Raw genomic sequence first — 23,172 nt, forward strand, 5'->3', positions numbered from 1 at the left:
TTTTTTCCAACAATGCATCATTTCCTTTTTTTTAAGACATCCAACCTCACAGTCGCGGGTCCTTTTTGGACATAACATTTCCACATTTGTTTAATTCCCTTTTCGCCAAGTTACAAAAGCTACCTGCAGTTTACTTCTTCCTTTAACATTTGAACTTGGGCAAGTATTGCAATCTGGTATGCAAATGTTTTTCAAAAACAAACAAACAAACAAGCAAATCTTTTCTTTTTCTTGGGCATCCAACCACATAAAAATATGTCCTTTTATACATAACAGTTCCGTATTGATTTAATTTCCCTGGTCCCCAAACTATCAAAACAACTACCTCTAGTTTACTTCTTCTGCTAGCATTTAAACTCGGGCAAGAATTGCAATCTGGTAATCAAATGTTTTTGAGGCTTTTTTTGGAGGAACACAAAAACAATCCCGCAACAAACCTCTTATTCTCCTAAGTCACCTGACCTCATAGGCACTTTCCTTACATAGAATTTCCATGTTTGTTTAATTTCCCCGCTCACCAAGCTATGAACATGTTTTCATGCCTTTTTAAAGAACAAACAAACAAACAAACAAGAAAGACATATTTTGGTCACAAGGCATCTGACCACATATTAATGTGTGCCTTTTTTACGTAACATTTCCATATTTGTTTAATTTCCCTGCTCCTCTCGCTCTAAGTGTACTTCTTCTGCTATAATTTAAACCTGGGCATGAATTGCAATCTGGTATTCAAAGGTATTATTATATATAATGTATTTTTTTAACAATAAATCTTGTTGTTTTCTTAACATTTCCAACCGCATAGTCATGGGTCCTTTTTTTACATACAATTAATAATTACAATTATTGATCACATTAAATCATTTATTTTTCCTTCTCTCCAAGCTATTAAATCAACTACCTGCAGTTTACTTCTTCTGCCAGAATTTAAACTCGGGAAATAATTTCAAACCGTCTTTTAAGGCGTTGAATATACATACAGTGCATCCGGAAAGTATTCACAGCGCTTCACTTTTTCCACATTTTGTTATGTTACAGCCTCATTCCAAATTGTATTAATTTAATCTCTTATCTCAAAATTCTACACAAAATACTCCATTATGACAATGTGAAAACGTTTTTTTTTTTACTTTTTTTGAATTTATTAAAAATAGAAAATTTAGAAATCACATTTACATAAGTATTCACAGCCTTTGCTTAATACTTTGTTGATCCACCTTTGGCAGCGAATACAGCCTCAAGTCTTTTTGAATATGATCCCACAAGTTTAGCACACCTATCTTTAAGCAGTTTTGCCCATTCTTCTTTGCAATAAGTCTCAAGCTCAATCAGGTTGGATGGGAGACGTTTGTGCACAGCCATTTTCAGATCTCTCCAGAGATGTTCGATCGGATTCAAGTATGGACTCTGGCTGGGCCACTCCAGGACATTCACGGAGTGGTTCTGAAGCCAATCTTTTGAGATCTTGGCTGTGTGCTTTGGGTCGTTGTCCTGCTGAAAAATGAACCTTTGCCCCAGCCTGAGGTCAAGAGCGCTCTGGAGCAGGTTTTCATCCAGGATATCTCTATATATTGCTGCATTCATTTTTCCTTCTATCCTGACTAGTCTGCCAGTTCCCTCTGCTGAAAAACATCCCCACAGCATGATGCTGCCACCACCATGCTTCACTGTAGGGATGGTATTGGCCTGGTGATGAGCGGTGCCTGGTTTCCTCCAAACATGTTGCCTGGCATTCACACCAAAGAGTTCAATCTTTGTCTCGTCAGACCAGAGAATTTTGTTTCTCATGGTCTGAGAGTCATTCAGGTGCTTTTTGGCAAATTCCAGACGGGCTTCCATGTTCCTTTTACCAAGGAGTGGTTTTCCTCTGGCCACTCTACCATATAGGCCTGATTGGTGGATTGCTGCAGAGATGGTTGTCCTTCTGGAAGGCTCTCCTCTCTCCACAGAGGAACGATGGAGCGCTGACAGAGTGACCATCGGGTTCTTGGTCACCTCCCTGACTAAGGCCCTTCTTCCCCGATCGCTCAGTTTAGAAGGCCGGCCAGCTCTAGGTAGAGTCCTGGTGGTTCCAAATGTCTTCCATTTACGAATAATGGAGGCCACTGTGCTCATTGGGACCTTCAAAGCAACAGAAGTTTTTCTGTATCCTTCCCCAGATTTGTGCCTCAAGACAATCCTGTCTCGCAGATCTACAGACAGTTTTTTTGACTTCATGCTTGGTGTTTGTGCTCTGACATGCACACTAAACTGTGGGACCTTATATAGACAGGTGTGTGCCTTTGCAAATCATGTCCAATCAACTGAATTTACTGCAGGTGGACTCCAATTAAGCTGTAGAAAGATCTCAAGGATGATCAGTGGAAAAAAGATGCACCTGAGCTCAATTTCGAGCTTCATGGCAAAGGTTGTGAATACTTATGTAAATGTGATTTCTTAGTTTTCTATTTTTAATAAATTCAAAAAAAGTAAAAAAAAAAAAACGTTTTCACATTGTCATAATGGAGTATTTTTTGTAGGATTTTGATATAAGAGATTAAATTAATACAATTTGAAATGAGGCTGTAACATAACAAAATGTGGAAAAAGTGAAGCGCTGTGAATACTTTCCGGATGCACTGTATATTTTTCCGAATCTTTCAGATTTAATTTCCCCCTATGTTCCGGTAAGGAGCCTTCGCTCTGAAAACACTGGTCTACTAGTGATCCCAAGAGCCAAGAAGAGATCCACAGGTTCGAGAGCGTTCTCCATTCGGGCCCCGGTGCTGTGGAATGCTCTTCCTCCTGAGATTCGATCTGCAACCTCAGTGGAAATGTTTAAATCTAAGCTTAAAACACACTTCGATTCTATAGCATATGAATAACCTATATTTTATGTTGACAATATCTGTGTATTATTTGTTATTGCAACATCCATTTCAGCCTGGTCATCCGGAAAGGGGATGACGTCATGTGTGGTCCCTTCTCAAGGTTTCTTCATTTTCATCATGTTGAGGTTTTTGAGTTTTTCCTTTCCCTCATGTAGGTTTTAGATCAGGGAATGGTGAAATAATAGTCCGTGGTTTGCAATAATCTTTGGTCTGTGCAGCTCTTTGAGACTCTTTGTGATTAAGGGCTATGCAAATAAACATGACTTGACTTGACTTGACTAAGGCATTTGACCTCATGGTCAGGGTCCTTTTTTACATAATATTTTCATATTTGTTTGATGCCCCTGAAACCTAAGCTACAAAAACAACTACCTGCAGAAATTCTCAATTTGTATCTTTTTAGCTCTTGCACTAGCATTTTCTGAAGTTACCATCTGTCCTTTTTTCTTTGATTTTCACTTTCTGTTACTTTTTCTAATTACAATCTGGTACTCAAATATCTCTTGAAATTTTTTTTTAAACAATTACTTTCTTTTTCTTCTTGGGGCATCTTTTGAGTTTTTTTCTTTTAAGCAAATGCTGTTTTTGTCCAACCACTCTGTCTTGTTTTCGTTACATAACGTTTCCATATTTGTTTAATTTGCCTGTTCTCCAAGTCGTAAAAACAACTACCTGCAGCAATGATTGATTTACATCTGTTGTCTTTCTCCTTTTTTTTTCCTTCTTTTTGCGCAAGAGGAGGAAACTGCAATCTGTTTCCACCCTCCCCCGGAGTTTTATTTACAAGCCCAGCTTGGCAATAAAGAGTGCAATTTATGACTTACTTTTTAATTAGAAATAATGTCTTGTAGCGTTTAGGTGATGGATGGTTTAATCAATATATAGAGCCGTCCGGCCCGATGATCAACGTCCTGCCCAGTAGCCTAACTTTACACTTTGCCTTTCGCTAGAAATATGCACTGTTGACTTTCTTTCCTGTTTTTTTTTCCCTTTGGGGGTTGGCTTTTCCGTCATCCCCGGCAAGTGATTCAAGCTTGGCCTGTCACGACGTATTTAGGCAAATATGCAACCTCAAAGAAAAGCTTTTTGCGGCTTTAAGGAGGACATTTTGACGGTTCATCTGCCTAAATGCAACGTGACAGGCTAGGGGAATTTCATTGGTCTCGCGCTGGCTGTCGCTTGCTATTTTTCTGATTTGAGAATATATATATATTTTACCAAAAAGCATAATAAAATATTTGGGGGAATTTGAGATGAATTCTATAAGAAGCATAATTAGAATTGTCCATTGTTGTGATTCACTTGAAACTTTGGCCAGTCTGCTAGCACTTCCTAATATATCACAAGTAGTCCAATATTCTTTATTTCTTTTTTTTAAATGTTGTGTAAAATCAAAATTATTTTTAGTTTCACAACAGAATTAGATGTGGCACTTCAGGTTAAACTTGTAAGAAAACCAATTAAAGAATAAATAGAATACAGACGCTGCCCGACTTATGAACGAGTCAAGTTCCGGATGATGGTTCGTAAGTTGAATTTGTTCGTTAGTTCCTTCAGTGCTATATTTTGTATGTGTAAGGTTCATATAAGTATGTTTAGGGCTTGTATAAGTAACCTATATTGTTTTGTACTAAAATAAAATACACATTTCATAAAATAATATGCTCTATAAAGATAAATAAAGTTTAGTTTAACTTACTTTTGGAGGATGCGCTTCAAGAGGTCCTCCTCCGTGGTAAAAAGTGGCTCAAAAAAAGTGTTCCGACCATTTGCTCAGCCGGATCAAGCTTTCTTATTCCACTTTCATTTCAATAGAAACGGCTCGCTTCTTCTTTACACCAACCTGATTGAATGGATGCACAAAATATTAAACAATAAAAATGTCAAAGTGCTTAGTGCCCTGGAGATAGTGTGGGCATATAATGTGAGGGGCTCGCTACAACGGGTCAGGTGTATCGACATTTCGTTCTGTGTACATTGTTACAAAAGAATGACAATACAAAGGAAATTATTATTATTATTATTATTATGACTGATGTCAGCAAGGCGACGAATGTCGCGAGAGTTGGTGCGAGAGTGTAGGGTAGCGCAAGAGTTTAGTTTTGGAAAGAGTTCGGTGTGTCTACAATGGACAGGTGCTGACGGTTGTCGCTCTCCAAAGAGACTTTAAGTGTTTCCGAGTATTTTTTCGTGAACGAGGAGCAATCCATCACCCACACAAAACGACACGCTACATTGTTGGCAGCTATGGGATTACGAGCAGGTGAAGGAGATGTTTACACACGAAGTAGGGAGGAAGCGGATTTTTTTTACTTCCGGGTGGATGCTGGGTGACATCCCACAGCGCTACGTGCCGGTAATGGCGGAAAGAAGCATGGCGGTATTGCCCTGTACTTGGAAATAGCTGCACACAACACAAAATCTCACTCACAGAAATATTCGGATATTTTTCGACATCCCAAAAAAAATGTTCGTATCTACCGTTTTAAGCAATGGTCGTAAGTAGGGGAGCGTCTGTATTAGGTAAAATAGGCAGGGATCAGAATGGAGATTTTCATTTTCAGCTGAAATAGCCAGCGTCCAGGAATAAACCAGGGCGGAGCCCCCCCCAACGCCGCCACCCCCCCCCCCCCCCCCCCCAAAACCTGGGTTTTAGGCAATTTACTTGTCCAAAACCATGCTTATATTTATCATTTAAGTAACATTTTTAGAAGATTAAAATAATTTGCCCACATAACTGATTTTTTTGTAAATACTGCAAGATAAGTTCAAATGCAGTTCAGTCCCTGCAGCTTGTGCGACAATGCGGCCAATTTTTCTAACGGCCGCCAGGGTGCGCCAGAGCAATAAAGGAAAGAGTGAGACAGTCGAATTTGTTTGCTACGCAAAAGAAAAAGTGAAAAAGTCGGAATGCCTTTGGGGTTCAAAAACAGCGGAAATCCGCGGATCCGCGGAAGATTCTGATCCCTGAATAGGCAAGTGCTTATAAGGTAGTCCTTGGAGCCTGGGCAGAATGGTAAGTGCATCAAAATTGCAAGATAAAAAAAAGTGCAATGACATTAGCTGTCGAGAAATACTATATGAATACTATTTTTTTTTATATATAGACAAGACACATGCATTTTAATTATTTTTGTGTAAAAAGTAAAATAATGACAGTAACGTGTTTTTTAGAATTAAATGTATTATCATTCATATAAAAGCGTATTGAACATTGTTTACAACGAGAATAGACTTGGTTCTCCAGGATACACATGTAGTCAAATAATACAATAAGATAAAATATTAGGATAAAGTGCATCGGAAACAGTGCAAAGACAAATATTACACGCATGTTGAACAGCTACAAAACCCCCAAAATAAAGTTGAGAGATAAAATATGAATAATCATTTATTCTGTGCACAATATGTGTTTTTTTTCACAGTCTTGTGAGCTTGTTTCAGGTGTTGAGGGCCCTAGGTAAGAGAGCATGTTAAAAATTTTCACTTTGCCGATTTTCTCATATCTGCAGTAATAGTATTTGAGAAAACAGTATTTCCTTTTGTGTCCCCCGTACAAAACAGCTAGATTAGGGTTGTGTGTTTGTCATCAACTCCCTTAAAACAAGGACTAACCGGCTCAGAGACAGTTCTTTCCAATGGCTTTTCATATCTCACCTGAACCAATGGTATTCTAGTTGTAAATGTTCGACCCTCTCACTGACGCTACCCGGGTTTGAATCCTGTTACAACTAAAAGCGCGCACCCAGTTATTTATAAATCTTCTTTGGTATCGTGAGGGGGCATACCAAATTTGGAGGTAGGCCAGCGTCAGTTCGTGGGCCATAGTCTGAAGACCACTGTTAATGACACAAAAAAATGAATTTGAGTTAATGTCGCTGACGGTTATCCTGGAGTGCCATGTTTAATCTCGCCTTAATGTTCACTACGTTCTTGTAAACAGGGTTGGAAGGGTTACTTAAAACATGTCGTCTGATATACTAGTTACTGTTGCATAATATACATAATCTGAATACTATAAAATTGCAGTAAATAACTATAACTTTAGATTATTGTTGGATTACTGCCATACCAAAAATGCTAATAAAAGACAAAATAAACACAACATAAATAAAATGACTCAATTTGTTTAAGATAAATGAACAATGTAACCTTGAAAACGAACTGCAAACCAAAGTCAGGAAGTTTATTGCAGTCTCACAAAAAAGTGCTTAAAGTTTAACCATGTAGCTATTAGGCAAAAATCAAACTTTCTTTTGCACATGGTAGACAATATATGATTTGTTTTAGCTCGCATTAAGAGCATATTAACAACCAAATCTGATTTTACACCATCCAAAGATTCGCATTCTAAATCTCCAACAGACTCTTGAATGCCTTTTGTCCAAGTTCAACTTTGACTTTTTTGAGGGATGCCAAACATCTTGACAATAATCAGGTTTTGTAGGTAAAACATGATTAAAATTTAACAATAATGTGATCTTATAGTGATTTTGGAGACCAATTAATTGTAAAATACAAAAAGAAGACAATGCACCATATTTACTAAATGTCCCCGAACACGTCACTAGCACACAACTGTGCTGCCTTCACAAAACTGCATGCTCATGCCAATTTAACACAATGAGTGCTACATGAAAGAGAAATAAAATACAGGCAAAAAGAGAAGTGCAACAAAGTATATGAGTTGGTTGTGTGTACAATCTGTGCAATAGAGACGGAGGTTACTTCGTGGGCCTTATCTCTCTGTCTCTAGAGTGACAGTGATTGAAATTATGATAGACACAATTTTTCTATCAGCACATTTTTTATATGTAAATATAGTTCAAAATAAGATGGTTAATCTTTATTTTAACTATATACTATAAAATAAGTTTACAACATATTATAGTCAATGTCTTACCAAAAACAGGTCCTAACCCGGGTTGTTCGCTTTACTATGCTTCCTCCCACTGAGCTTATCAGGCCTCTTTTGTACCACATAAGCCCTCAGATAAGCAGTATATCAGGGGCCGGGGTTACTCACGTCTGTCTTGTTCGTTTACGGCAATCCTGCTAATTCCCTTTGGCAAAAACGCCTTTTCCCTGAATGCAGGTGTTGCAACACACACAGGGCACGCCTGATGTGCCCCGCGCAAACATTTAGTCACCGGCGCCGGCTTTTGTATTCCCATCGAGTGCCGTTAACTAACAAAACGTGGCACGATATGTACACGCTCTGTGGAGAGCACACATGGCTAATCTCATCGAGGGTGTAAAAACAATCTTTTGATAGGTATGCAGCGTGAGCCCGTGATGACAGGCAAGAATTCTTTCGCTTTTGTTGTACTTCGCACCTGCTTTGTTTGCGGCCACAGACAAACACGGCCGGGAAATCGCTCTCGGCTTTTCTCGGTATGAAACGACACCACGAGCCGCTGTTTATTTTGAAACTCTTATGCAGAATGATAATAATAATGGCAATGAGTAGGGATGGATGAGTACAGACAAATACAGTGATGCCTCTGTACTTGACCGCAATTAGTTTAAGACTATTTGTTTGAGTATTGAAACATTTTTTTTTTCTATATGAAGAAATGGTATTTATTATTATATTCTTATGCATTCCAAAATACGCAAAATATAAAGAAAATGCTTACCTAAAGAAAGATAATCACCTTATTTTTTTGGCACTATAGGGTGCACCGGACTTTAAGGCAAATTAAATTGAAACTACAGTAATGGTTAGGATTGCACACATGATAAATAAGTGCTGTTTTTGTTTATTGGATGATGAGTCGGAATACAATATACCTCTGACCAAAATAGCATAACATTGTGCATAGATGATACACTGTGCGGCTGCTCCGACAAGAATCAAACCCAGATTGCAGCGGGTAGCACACCGGTTCCCGTCTACTAGACCACGAGGAAGACAGACGACACATGAAAAGGCATTTTCTTTTATGTCTTCGTCATAGTGCAGTGGTTAACACATTTGCATAATATGCGAAAGCTCCCTGGTTGAAGACTGGGTGGAAATGTTTGTTGGCCTGGAGGGTGATGGGCGCCACTAGGCTGTACCTGCCCAAGATACACCAGAGAAAATGATGCCCCTACAAGCCCTTGTGAATAAGGGAGACATACATCCACCCACCTAATTGTCGATATTATTATTGGGCTGGGCCATTAAAACATTGTCTGACATTAAACCGGCCCGTGGTACAGAAAGGTTTGGGTACCACTGAAATACACTACTGTATTGCTGACTTGCAAAGTCTTAACAAAGCACATGAGATTCTGAACTGAAAGGGGAGGCATGACATTGTGGGAAGTAATTTGGTTGTTTAGAACTGAATGAAGAGTAATTAAAGAAATTCTGTCATCCTGAAAGATACGCAAATAAAGGCATGGATTTACATATCCAACACCTTTGTCACTTACAATTTTTAGTTTTAATGAAAAAAGTGACAAAGTTTTAATCCTTTTCTGTTTTCTGATTTCTCGAACATATGTGGTACCATGACTAAAAGTAGTCTCATAATGAGATGAGACTTAATGCCTTTTCATGCTTCAACTGTATCCCTAGTGGTCCAGTCGACAGGACACAGCGCTTTCCCTGCCACAGTCTGTCTTTCATTCAGGTTTCATCCAATGTTTTTTGATATTGAACTACCTCCCATGTTTTAAGCAGACTTGTGGTTACGATTTGGTGCTATTACCATTGCTATCCAGTTTGATCCCTGTTGGCACCATTGTTGTGCAATTATGGTCCGCGATAAAATTGACTGATCAACAATTGCACAAATATCGAAACACAATTCCAATTGAACTGCATATGTGTTTCCGTAGTGCAGTGGTTAGCACATTCGCCCAACACATAAAAGGTCCCCGATCTGAGACCGGGTGGAAACATTTATCTGCCTGGAGAGGGATGGGCACCACCAGGCTGTACTTCCCCAAGACACATCACAGGAACTGGTGCCCTTACAACTAGTGGTTACGGGATCCCCCCACCCATAAGTAGTACCAGATTATAAGGCGCACCTTAAATTTTCTGTTCAATTTGGGTCTTTTTTTGGCTGTGTTTTATTAGTAAAGAAAATAAAGTATTTAAATGTGTAGATAATAAAGATTACACTTAATGAAGGTAAAATATATAAAATTATATGAAAACATTTCCATTTTTGGGCAGCTGTTAGATAGCAGACACGCGTATACTGTTGTTATATTTTTCTATCATTTTAATTGTTCGCACTTTTTTCCTCTTTTCTTCTTTTCCTCACCTTCATCACTAACTCTCTTGGGACCCATTCTTATTGGCAAAAAGGCATCAAAAAACACCAGATCACAATCAATTCCCAACACTGCATGCCGGACCGACAATTTATCTCAAAATTATATTATTAAACCAGGCAAGATTACCCAAAATAGCTAGTCTTTGGTTGTTTTCTGGGTAAAGAATAACTCAATTTTTTCGGTCAAACACAGATTATTTTTTTCAAATACATTCCTTCAAGTACATCAAAACAAATCAACGTTTGATGTCAGGAAATTCAGAAGTATTATAATTTGTGAGTTGAAGTATCCAATGGCTAGACACAAGATGTCTGTCACCTTGAACTAATGGGCAATTATCGTCCAAAAGGTCTGAATGCCACTGTTGCCAAGCGACAACGAAAGATAAAGTGAGTTTAATTTACCCGGAGCATGGAGCAAAAGTGGCTTAAGGAAATTTGTCAAAGCAGTAAACTGTTGCTAGTGGCTATCTTTAGCAGCTAGCATGAGAAGCTAGTAATAAAGCTAGCAGTGGAAGGAGAGTCACCCCCAGGGCGGCTAGCATAAACGTTTCGCAACAAGCCATAAGCCAAAGTAAAATGGCTAACTAGCTTATAGTTAAAGAAACTACTGAAAAAATGCTAGTGTTGTTGGACTGACAAACTTTCTCCAAATTACGCAACCCGACCGGGCAAGAGTAGCTAAAATTGCTGCTCAGCTATTCAATTGGAAATATCGATTATGATTACAAGTATCTAAAAATTTAACACAAAATGTCTGCCACTTTAAACCAATGAACAATTTAGACTAAAAAGTCTGAACCACTGTAACCAAGCAACAAGGAAAGACAGTATGAGCTAAATTTACCTGGAGTATCTAGCAAGAGTGGCTAACAGGAGTTTGTCAAAGCAGTATTTTGAAGCTCAGTGGCTAACATTAGCAGCTAGCAGGATAATCTAGTAATAAATATCGTTCCACTGCTAGGTATAAACCACAAAGCTATGCTATGTTACTAACGGAAGCTACAGTATATACCAGGGGTCGGGAACCTATGGCTCGCGAGCCATAAATGGCTCTTTCTATGAGTACCTGTGGCTCAGAAACAAATTTGATTGCATGCAAATTTTCTCCATCTCGTCCAAAACATGAGCTACTAATCCTGTTCAGATACACGCAGAGCCAAACCAAAGTTAACAGTGTGGCAGTACTTTGCAGTATATATAGGGCACGTTTTTCACTACAATTTCCAGTCAAGGTGTCACAAAAAAAAAAAAAAAAACTCGTTCTGGCTGTACAACGCTAAATAATCCGTTATATAAAACATCACTATATTATCTGTCTTCAGTGTTCAGATACCTTATGATGAATCCACAGAACAAACTGTAAATCCGCCAAAACACCAGAAGAGAACTTAAAGTTTTTTGATTGGGTGAGTGGGAGGGATGGGTGGAGCTATGCAAAAAGTGCAAGCACTCCCTCCCATCTCTCGCCCTACGCCGTTTGCGCCATAGATAAGAACATCAGGCTCCCTGTTTGCAGAATGTTGTGACGTTTTTACAAAATAACTGCTTACATCTGGTTTTGAAACCAATATGTATGAAAAAAAAGGGTCAAAATGAGTTTAACCGATCTTGAGTCATTGCAAGAAAGAGACAAGTTTAAAGTGGTATGTTTGTTGATTTTGGGACACGGGCTCTGGCATTATTCTCTTTTCATAATTTTTATCAAATCATCAAAAATAAATGTGCTGAAGACTAAGCTTTTGTCTGGGGCGCGGGTTTAGCAATTTAGTAAATTTGTCTCATAATATATGGTGTGGCTCTTTCCCAAAATAAAATTGATATATTTTGCTTTTATGGCTCTTTGAGTCAAAAAGGTTCCCGACCCCTGGTATATACCGTGATACCTTAATACTCCACTATAATCCGTTCAGGATCAGTGTTCGCACACCGAATTGTTCCAGTGCTGAAACATTTTTTCCCATGCAAAATAATGGTGTTTATTTTTATATGCTCTTTTGAATTTTAAAATTCCGACCTAAGCTGTTTAAATAGTTAGCAGTTAGCAGAGGAAGATAAGTGACACCTATTGAAGCTAGTAAGAACGGCTAGTGGGAGAAAAAATGGGAGAAACTAGTGAAAACATGCGAGTTGTGTTGGACTGACAATCTCACATGTATGTTGGAGTTTTTTGGAGTTAGGATTTTTAAACCTACAGTGGTACACTAATTTGATAAAGATTGTTTGACATTTTTTACATTTATCAAGTATTTATTATGTCGTCATTAACTCCAAATTTAAAACATTGTTATTGGTTATTTCCAAGTTTTAGGAATGTGTAAAAATAAATATAATTACTTCATATGGGAAATAATGAAGGTATTCGAACAATTTGATGGACGAACACTGATACCGACAGATTATGGTCAACTACCGAGGTATTACTCTACTTTATCTATGGCTGAAACGATTAGTCAACGGTGTCGACAAAAATCAATAATATATTTTATTGACAATTAATTCCATTGTTGACTATTGTCGCCAGACAGTTTTTTTTTCAACAGAGTGAGACAACTTGCATGAATATTATCTCTGCTATATGCGCAGTAAAATACAGGAATGAAGGCGTCAACATCAAGTACATGGACCAAAATTTCAAAAGTTTGGGAGCATTTTAGCCTGCGTGTAGTGTATAAAAACACTACTTGCAAAGTTTGCAATGCAGACTTTACATCTAATGAAAGTATCTCGGTGATGCAAAAAAATCTAAAGAGAAACATTATCCGGCAGTTGAACGGAATGGAGTCTGACTCGCCTCAGTAAGATGAAAGTAATATTCAAGTCAATACATTTGTGTCACGATCGCCCATTGCCCTCACTTGGCCCCGCCCGTTTGGCACCAGCTGCGGCTCGTTGCCTGATTGGCTTCCCTCTTATTTAAACTCAGTGATCTCATTCACTCCTTGTCCATCCGTCAACAAACCTGTGCACTTGCAAGACTTGTGTTTTGACCCTGTCCGGTATCTTGCACCCGATATCGAGCTCGTCTGTGTCCTCTTGCCCGGGATCTTGCTCCAGTCTCCAGAATCCGATATCTATCCTGCCTGTCTCGTCCTGTCTAGTATAAGTCTCCAGTATCTGAGATTGATCCCGCCCCTATTGTCTTGCCCAATATCTTTCTCCCGCCTCCAGTATCCGGTATCAATCCCATCCGTTTCCTCCTGTCCGGTATCGTGCTCCAGTCTCCAGTACCCGATATCAATCCTGCCTTGCTCGTCCTGTCTTGCTCCAATATCCGGTATCGATCCCGACTGTCCCGTCTGGTAACTACCCGTGTGTCCTGTATCGATCCCATTTGTTCTATCCGGCCTCGATCTCATCTGCCTCTGACTTCTCTGTTTCACTTCTTCCGCCGAGCGATTACCGCATCTCTGGCGTGTTCACGCGCATGACTGCCCCATTCCTGTAAAATAAAGCTTGTGTGAAAACGTTACGCATCTGGGTCCTCCTCCTGTTCGGGTTCTGACAATTTGATACATTTTGTACATTGTATACGGGTAGATTTCGCTATAAAAGAGAGCTTGAGAATTATGCCAGACTGTTCCTGACAAATGCATTGCCTGCCGTCTGAAGAACAACCAAAGTCCGTTTTGATAAAACCGTTTGATATTTAAACTGTGAAGAATCGTTAAGTATTTTTCTTACATGCTATACATACATGACCACTGATCCGATTATTCAAATAATCGTTTCGATACAAATGACTAGTCTTTAGTTGCAACCTTAGTTTTTTAGTGAAATTTGGAAGATAGAATTATGTTGTTTTTCTTGTTATTCACCTTCAAACTTTGCATCCGAATACGTGTTTTGATTTCAACAGAAGAGTACAGAAGTTGTACAGAAGGTACAGTAAGTTGAGATTGACGCATCTGCACGCACGCTGTTAGCCGTCAGGTGCAAGGCGAGTTCCGGAAAGCAGCAGATGGCGGGCGAACGATTCCAAGCCCCTCTCAACCTTTCAATCAATCTGCCGGATGCCGCGCCGGCGTAAGTTTTTCCGTTTGCAGCTCGGCAAATTCGTGCCAATCTCACCGGAGGCCAACGTAAAGTGTTTCATTCCCACCCAATTATGGAAGGGATATTATACCACCTCCACTCCACACACAGAACAAGTACATGAAAAATAATTTAAAGGAGTTTTCTTCATCTTTTGTTTTTGGCGCTCGCTTCACAAATGAGCCAGTTGGCCCCGTTTTCAGCGGACCTTTACTTTGGCACAAAATGCTAAAATAATTCCAACAAATAGGAAATGACCGGTAAAGTTGGTTTCCTCATGTTGAGCATCACCAAACTCAGATATAGCGTTGAATATACGACCTGTGGATTTTATCATATTGAAGACGAAGCTAATTAATTAAAGGATTTTGGATTTAATTGAAAGTGAAAATGCAGCTAATTGGGTATCAAAAGGACAGTATGTATTTTTTGCCCACTAAACATTGCTATATTGTGTATTGCAGAGGTCGGGTACTTTTTTGACCCAGAAGCACAAAAAAAAAAAAAAAAAAAAATTGGGAGAGAGCGACAACATATATTTGAGGATGAAATTAAATAAAACCGGCAAACCCGCTATCTGACAAAGGCTAATTCTTTAGCACAATTTAGTCAAGTTTGTCATTTGATGAGTTGATCAAATAAATCAAATAACAATAATAATGCCAAAGCCTGTGTCCCCTATCAATATAGATATGCCACCTAAAATTTGTCTCCTGCCCTCAGTTACTTAAGAAGGTATTGAGGCTCTTTTTGACCGTTATTTTTGTCCTAAATAGTAGTAATAACGAGGTGCAAGCAAAGGTCTTTTGTAAAAATGTCACAAAGTACTGCAAACGATAAGGATAGCAAAAACTGAACTGAGCAAGTAAGCTAAGAGTGTGCTGAATGCAGGGGTCCGTCCATCTCTACCGCTCATCCAATGAAATTGCTCTGAACGGTTGTCTGGAAATTTTATTTATCTATAGTTTGATCAGTAGGTTTTCATTATAAGTATCTCAACAGTAAAGCACATAGGGGCACCATGGACTGAACCAACACACTAAACAGTGTCGCTTCGGCTTTGCATGTACCGAAATCGGGACAAAACAATAGAACCTTAATTATAGGTCAATTTTATCTCCGAGCCATTTGTCCTTATGAAAAGATCCCTATATGGTTCGCGAGCCACAGGTTCCTGACCCTTACAACTCACAAAGAAAAATACAAACTACATAGATTCAAAGTGACCAAACCACATTTTTTTTTTTTTTTTTTGAATACCCATCATTGAAAAATGGCTGACAAATAGGTTTGATGCATGTTATGTCAAATAAATTTCCATTTCTCAACCTAGGAGTATTTAAAAAAAATACATGTTGATATGTATTACATGCTATTTAAATCAACATTGGTTTTACAATGAATTCAGTTTTTTTACCACTGGAATGCGGTATAATAAACACGTTGTTGCTTTAGAAGCAATATTATTAGTTGATTCGTTTTGTTGGTCATTTTGTTTGAATAAATAACGTGAATATCTTCTACTATGCCTGGTTCAAACTTAAATATTTTCATGAAACACATGTATCCAGTATCCGGTATCGATTCCGTCTGTCTCGACCTGTCCGGTCTCTGCTCCAGTCTCCAGGATCCGGTATCGATCCCGTCTGTCCGCGATCTTGCTCGTGTATTCAGTATCAGGTATCGATCTCGTCTGTCCTGTCCTGTCCGGTATCTGCTCGTGTATCCTGTATCTGGTATCGATCCCGTCTGTCCTGTCCGGTTTCGATCTCGTCTGCCTCTGACTTCCTGTTTTCCCGCGCCTAGCTTCTCTGTCTTACTTCTTCCGCCCAGCTATCACAGAATCACTGGCGTTTGTGTTCACACGCATGACTGCCCCATTCCCGTAAAATAAAACTTGTGTGAAAACGATACGCGTCTGGGTCCCCCGTCTGTTCGGGTTCTGACATTATTATTAAGTAATGTTTTCATTAATTATTTTCTACTAAGATTAGGTAACGGATACCTACAATGAGCAAAATAATATTGAATATTTGATACAATTGCAACGCCTAATGGAGATATTTTAAAATTGCAGGTCATTGTGGGACATTTTTGTCTTGTGCTTATCAACATTGTCTCACAAACTACATACCATGATATGGGAGGCCATGAGTTTAATGCATGTTTAACATTGTTCCTGGTCAAGTAGCTGGTCCTGCTAGCTTCTAATGTTAAAAATTTGGTCTACCGCTCTGACAAAATCCTGTTGCCTACTCGGGGTAAATTTAGCTCATTCTGTCTCCAATTGTTGCTGTGCAACAATGGCAATCGCTGACATTTTAGGGGGCAAGTGGTTCAAAGTGGCAGACATCTTGTGTCTCGTCATTGGACACTTCAAGTCATGATTGATGATCTTTACGAATTTCATGGCATCAGTGATACCTCGATACTTTAGGGACTTTGTATTCAAACAAATTGATTCTCAACCCCCAAAAACAATAATTTTTGACCCAGTATTTGGAGGAACAGACATAAGCATACCCGATTACTGCTGCACGCCGAGTGAGATGATCTTGGCTACTCTTGCCCAGTTGGGAAGCATCCTCTGGAGAAAGATGTCAGTCTGACAAGCTTTCACTAGCCCGTTTTGCTTGTGGCCCAGGGTGTCACTCGACTTACACTGTTAGCTTTTTTGGCAGATTAGGTGCACATTTTAGTAATATTTTGGGTGTGTTGGAATGTGCAAGAATGTACTGTAGAACAATAACTACAATTACTTGACATAAAAAAATGTTTCAAACAATTGAGTGTTTGAACACCGTTTATGGTCGAATACAGAAGTATCACTGTATATATCTTTTGTTGGTAACATACCATAACTGTGTGTAACCTATTGTGCACGTTGCATAGCATGATTTGAGGTACATGCATTTTAGCAAATGGATAATTTGTTTTAGTGCTGTCATTGATGGAATTAATTTGCATAAATTAAGATGAAACACACTAACACACACACATTTTGTGATTCAATTATGCCATCCGGATGATTGGCAGATGAATTTACTATAAATACTTCAATCAATACATTCATTTGCTGGCCAAGTGACGGGCGACATGGGAAATGTGTTCAAATGGCAACATTTCTCTGGTCTAATCAGGGAAACCCAAAGGAAATTCAAAATGCAAAAAAGGATTTTCAGCGCTTGCTTTTGGACGTTATCCCTCCGGCTGTCGAATGAAATGTGTTGATTCATCCTTCATATTTTTTGTTCTGTCCCTCCCAGAATGAAAAGCATGCCGGGAGCCACTTGATTGGACGTTGACTGTCCTGACGGACGTTTGCAAACAAGGTAATCGATGGCGATTGCATCCGTTGTGGCAGGGGTGGATTGACTTCAGACACGGGGTAACAAGGTCATGGGAAATAAAATGTTGCATTTTTAAAACTCAATTTCATCAAACAAGCTAAAAATTTAAACACACTGATATTTGGCATAGTTGGTTCTATTTCTAACATTACAAAATGTGATTTTTTTTTTAATTTCAGAAAAAAATGAACTGCTGCATTCCCTCATTTATTATGACGAATGATCACAAGAATCCCCCTTAAAATGTGAAAGTGGAATTATTATTATTATTTTCAGAAAAAATGTCATCCAAAAATGAACGACTGTAATCACTCATTTATTATGATGAATGGTTACCAGAACAACTCTTTTATTTGGGCGAAAATAATGAAAAAAAGGGAGGCCCAGAGCATGAGACAAATTTACTGTCTCTGTCCTTGTTCTCAGAAATGGTTGACTGGGGATAATGGATTGTGGCCAAAGCAGTGCAGGTAATTTTAGGATGGATACAATGGCACACATCAGTGGCATTAACTGAAGGGAAAGAGTTTTCCCTAATCTGAGCAATTGTTGACCAGGGATAATGGATTGATATTAGGCCGGCCAGAACAGCATGCCTACCGTCAAAACTGCTTTCTGCCCGTCCCCGCTCACAGCAATAGTCAACCATCAATGATGGATTGCGGCTGCATGGGCGCTGCTCATTTTAGGGGGAAAATATGGGAAAGAAGGCCGCCACAGGAGACAAAAATTTGATCTTGTGGCCTCTGCTTTTAGCAATAGTTGTCTGGGGGTAATGGATCACAGCCAAATGTGTGCAGTTCTTTTTAGCCAGAAAAAATGGAACTAAAATTCACCAAGAGTTAAACAATTTTGCTATATTATAGTGAACTGATGATAATATATTGCGAACAAATAAATGCATTTCATTTAGGGTGGAAAGAACAGAAAAAAGGAGCCCCAAAGCATGCACAAATAGGATTTCGGTCCCTGCCCCCACAATAGTCACTGGGGATAAGGGACTATGGCTAATGCAGTGCAGTTCATATTAGGTAGGCCACAATGGTACACTTTAGTGGCTCGAACAAAAAAGATGCGCTCTGCTGGCCTTTATTCTCAGCAATATTCGACCGGGGATAACGGATCACTGCAAAAACGGTGACTTTCATTTTAGGCCGGCCACAATGACACGCTCCTGACAAAAGTGCCTTCTTTCCGGACCCCGCTCGCTGCAATATGGGATTGGGGCCGCACAAGTACAATTCATCTTAATAAAAATAGAACAACAAAACGTAATCTCAGTGGGATCATTCATATTACGCTGAGTGAATTTAAAATCAAGGACTAGTTAGTCAATTTTCTTTCCTGATCTGTTCTTTATTAATACTTATGTTAGTTTTAAATGGAGTAAAAGTACATGTTTGAATCATGACGATTTTATATTATTGTTTTTTTCCTCTATCAGGCTGTTCAGTCTTTGCTCTTGATACTTGGCATGTGCGTACATTTTTGTCATTACTATTCAGTAGATGCGCTGTTTGGCAGAAGGACAAAAAAAGAGTTTGCATATTTTATTCAAAGCCTTCATGACTGTTTGACTAATGACAGTCGGCCTTTTAACTAAATAGACGTTACGTGGGCCTGCTCATAAAACCCCAGAAAACATTATTCCTATTGCGGCTCGTCTAATTTGTTTATTTGGCTCGTTTTAGGGAATCAATTCTCTAATCATAGTAGAACATAACTCAGAAAAGCTAAATTGGATGAATTAGCTCATTCTAATGATGACTTTTCCTCTTTCTCCTAATTAAACGAGTTTAAGTTAAGTAAAATAATATCTATAATCCTCAGAAAGAACAAGATTATCGGCAGATGAGGTAAAAATGTGTATCTTTGCAGTCAGTACAAGAAAAAAACATAAAATATGACAGACTATTTTACTTATTTAAAGCCAGTGTGTTTTATTGGACCACTCAATGGTGTTGTTTTGTTTAATTCCAATGAAAACCAGTGCTCCAGAGCACAGCATAGCAGCAAGATGCCAGACAAACATGACGGCGGTAGGGATTCCATTGTGTGAAAGAAATCAAATTTGAAATTTGACCTATGATTTTTTAAAATGAAATTTAACATTTAACATGTACTATCATGTGTTTTTCTTAGTATTCAAATCAGATAAATAGAAGTTTTTTGGACCATTAGGATCAACTAAATATAACACAGTGTCCCTTTAAAGTACAGATTTTTCAGTTCCAATGAAAAAAACCCCAATATATTTTAAGTACCAAAGATACTGAATGCTGTAAATGAGGTGTATTTTAAGAATGTTTTTAATTTGTTTTTCTTAAAAAAAAAAAAAGGTAAATATGGGTCCAAAAATATTTTAGTTTCAGTACCGAGGTATTACTATATTGGGAAGTGTTGGCGGGCAATAGCAAAATAAGTCGGTTCTATTGATTAAGCAATAGAAGAGTGTATGTATTATCCTGGCATTGGCTATACAGCTCCTAGAATTACCATTATGTTACTGCAGGACCAAGCGCTGTCAATCAAAATTCAATATTATGTGGAAAAAAAGAGAGGATAGAAAAGGGTCCATTTTTCCGTAAGCGAAGGAGTAGTAAATAATTCTCAAATCTGCAATCTCGGCCTCAGCTCGATGACCGTATTTGGCCTCTGGCAGAGCGAAATAGGCTTCCTAAAGCAGACGTTTCCTCAGGGAGAGTCGCATAAAACTGCTCGCCGACCATTCAGGTGTGGCCACAGAAACGTGTCGGCGTAAATCTGTTTTTTTCTAACGGCCCCGAGCGATTCTAGCCCAGCTCGCCCAGGTCCCGCTAAAACAATGTCTGACATATCCGGTTGCGGTGCGACACAATGTCAAACAGTCCTCCGGTTTCTCGCTTTAAAAAGAGAACGACTTCGGTGGCAACCTTGAAATCTGAGGCGCCATTATGCTTCGCTCCTTCTAGGTCACAGCAGGACAAAAAAAGAGAAGTACTTTGCATCCTCATTTTGTTTAGCTCCATTATCCGGGGTAACCGTCTCCTTGCACAATAGATGTCAATGTTAAGGCCTTGAGGAGTAGAGGTAAGATCGGGCCTAATAAAATCCAGCCCGACCCATGGGTATTAAAGCCTGAACCAGCACAAGCCTTAGACTGTTAACTGATTTTAGGCACCGAGCCTGAAGAAAACCCACATTTCCATAAATGATATCTGAGGACTCGGGAGCAAGATGACTTTTTTTTTCCCTTTAGTTAGCCACACATTATAAAAATTATAAAAATAAATTAAAATCAAAAACAAAGATTTTTTTTTTTTTTTTTCAGCATCCGGTGCAATGCATTTCGTCCCCTTTTGCGCAGATATGCTGAGTGCGCGGACAAAATCCATCATGTGGATCCGCCATAAAGTAAAAGAAACAAAAAGCAATGACAGTTGGATAATACAAAAAAAAGTCAGCAAGAGAGAATCTTAGCCGAGCCCGAACCAAAACATAATGATTGACATTTTAGGTCTGACCCAACCAGAATTTAAGGTAACGCTCACCCAAGAAAGACCAACAAAATTGATAAAACATCATTCTCTAACGCAGAGTTTAGGCTTTCCAAGCATATTGGGCATGACATATTTCAGTTAATGGTGACATTGTGACAACATGACTTTTTGTAACCAATGTGCCGGTGGGCCGCTGGACTTTTGATAAACCAGTACATGTCTATACAAGGAATTATGTCATGCAAAATATCATTGGAAAGCTTAATCTCTTAAGATTAAAAATATGATGACCATTTCAAAATATACTCATCACAGAAACCTCGCAATCAGTGAGAAACAAGGTATGCGCAAACTATAAAGCCGGCGTAACTCACCCATTACTTCTCCTGGCTGTCTTCAACTTCTTTGAATGTCAAAAAAGGCCATAAAATCCAAATGTGTAAAATATTACTCCAAAACACACGACGATGCTGACTGATGAATAGAAATCCGCCTAAAAGCATGTCTGCTTTGTTGGACGTTACTTCTCGAAATTCGTTCGTTTTCTTCCAAAACTCCTCTTTATAAATAGTCTTATAAAATTATTCACAAAATGGTAGTTATATTCTCCCCTTTCCATTGACACCTTGTTCGGCCAGTCGCAAGCTTTTTTTTCACGGTCCACAGCCAGCCTATACGGACCTGTTTGATAAAACGGATATAAAACGGAGACCACCTCCAACAGATCCGAATATATTCATCCAGTAGTAACCAAATCGAATAATGATTGGGACATTGGTTAGCCAATAAAAATAAAAACATGATTTTATTCAATTTTCCAGGGGTATATTAAAATTAGAGCCATTAATAACGTGCACAAGGAAATCCGTGATTTGTTTTTATGTACCATTATTACGCATACGTGTGCACACTCATCAATTAGACTTAATGAAAGAGGAATGAAACATTTACATTTCTTTCTAAAAATTGGCCAAAGTAAAATACAAACATCTCAAACGTGTTAGTGTAGAAAAGTGGTTGTCTCCACTTTTGAAAACACCCTAAACCTACCCTTAGAGTAAAGTGTAAAATACAATGTTTAGTTTTTCTGATTGTTATGAGAAGGTATTAACAATCTTAGAAGCTTTTTAAGCTTTGCTCACCTGTTTACCAGCTAAGATGTCCATGCTACACTTATCTGCAGGGAGTTAATTGCAGGCGAGAATGAAACCTTCTATTTCTGTGTGTTTCAACTCAGGTAACTCAATGTTAGTATTGTTTCAGTTTGGGTCAAAACTTCAGATTCTTTCCTTTCAAAAGAGACCAAAATTGTCTATATTTTCCAAACGGTTCAAGAGCCGCATTGATTTTTCTTTGGGTATGTCTTGGATTGGGATTATAGGCGAATTGTACAGGAACATTAAGGGGTTAATATGCACATGTTCAAACCATAATTTTCAAGGTAAACATTTTTTTGAATATTTTATGTATTTAAGGTCATTTGGGTACATATTTTATTCATTTCGGAATGTGTTGGAATAATAATACATTTCATATGGTAAACTGTTTTTCTACTCAAACAATTCAGTGTGAACACCAATCTGGAATGGATTATGGTTGAGTATCGAGCTATCACTATTTTGACAACAACAGAGAATTAAAGTAATTTGGTGAGATGGCAGCTCTCTTTCAAATTGGATCTTACTGAGCGACTGGCATTGAATTCTGAGAGCAGTTGGTTAGGAACCAGTTGGTGGTAGATTCTATTTGATTTTTTTTTTGAGGGGTGGGGGGGAGGCAATTCTCTAACTGGCATTCAACACACACAGCTGACGCCTCAGGCTGGCACGTGCAACGGCATCATCCCATTCTGAGGCAAATATGCAAGTGGCAGGAAGCGTGGAGACACATTTCCAGTGTGGCCACTCATCAGAATAAAAAAATAAATAAAACCTCTCCAAGAGAATAATGATAGCCACATCTCATTAAAGGATGAATTAAAACCCGTCCCGCTAAAAGTCAGTTTTTTTCTCCAAAGTTGAACGACGCCATCCGCAGTGATGGATACTCCCTCCACGAGATTGCAAAATGAGTGATGGTTTGCCCCCGCAGGGGAGGCGTGGGGGACCCTAGTCACATCCATTTGGAAACTTGTTTTTGGGCAATTCATTGCTGGGATGAA

General features: G+C 38.7%; 1 protein-coding gene across 1 annotated transcript in view; it reads left to right on the plus strand.

Moving 5' to 3' along the window:
• LOC148356997 (adhesion G protein-coupled receptor L3-like) overlaps nt 1-23,172 on the plus strand; it is a 282,571-nt gene that overhangs the window by 52,924 nt on the left and 206,475 nt on the right. Inside the window, exon 3 of the mRNA XM_088348691.1 lies at nt 17,449-17,514. The gene's annotated coding sequence lies outside the window, so the exon portion shown is untranslated. The remainder of the gene's footprint in view (nt 1-17,448; nt 17,515-23,172) is intronic.

This window comes from Urocampus carinirostris, chromosome 11, assembly GCF_059441175.1.
Source record: "Urocampus carinirostris isolate Australia breed hairy pipefish chromosome 11, RoL_Ucar_1.0, whole genome shotgun sequence".
Taxonomy (NCBI): Eukaryota; Metazoa; Chordata; class Actinopteri; order Syngnathiformes; family Syngnathidae; genus Urocampus; species Urocampus carinirostris.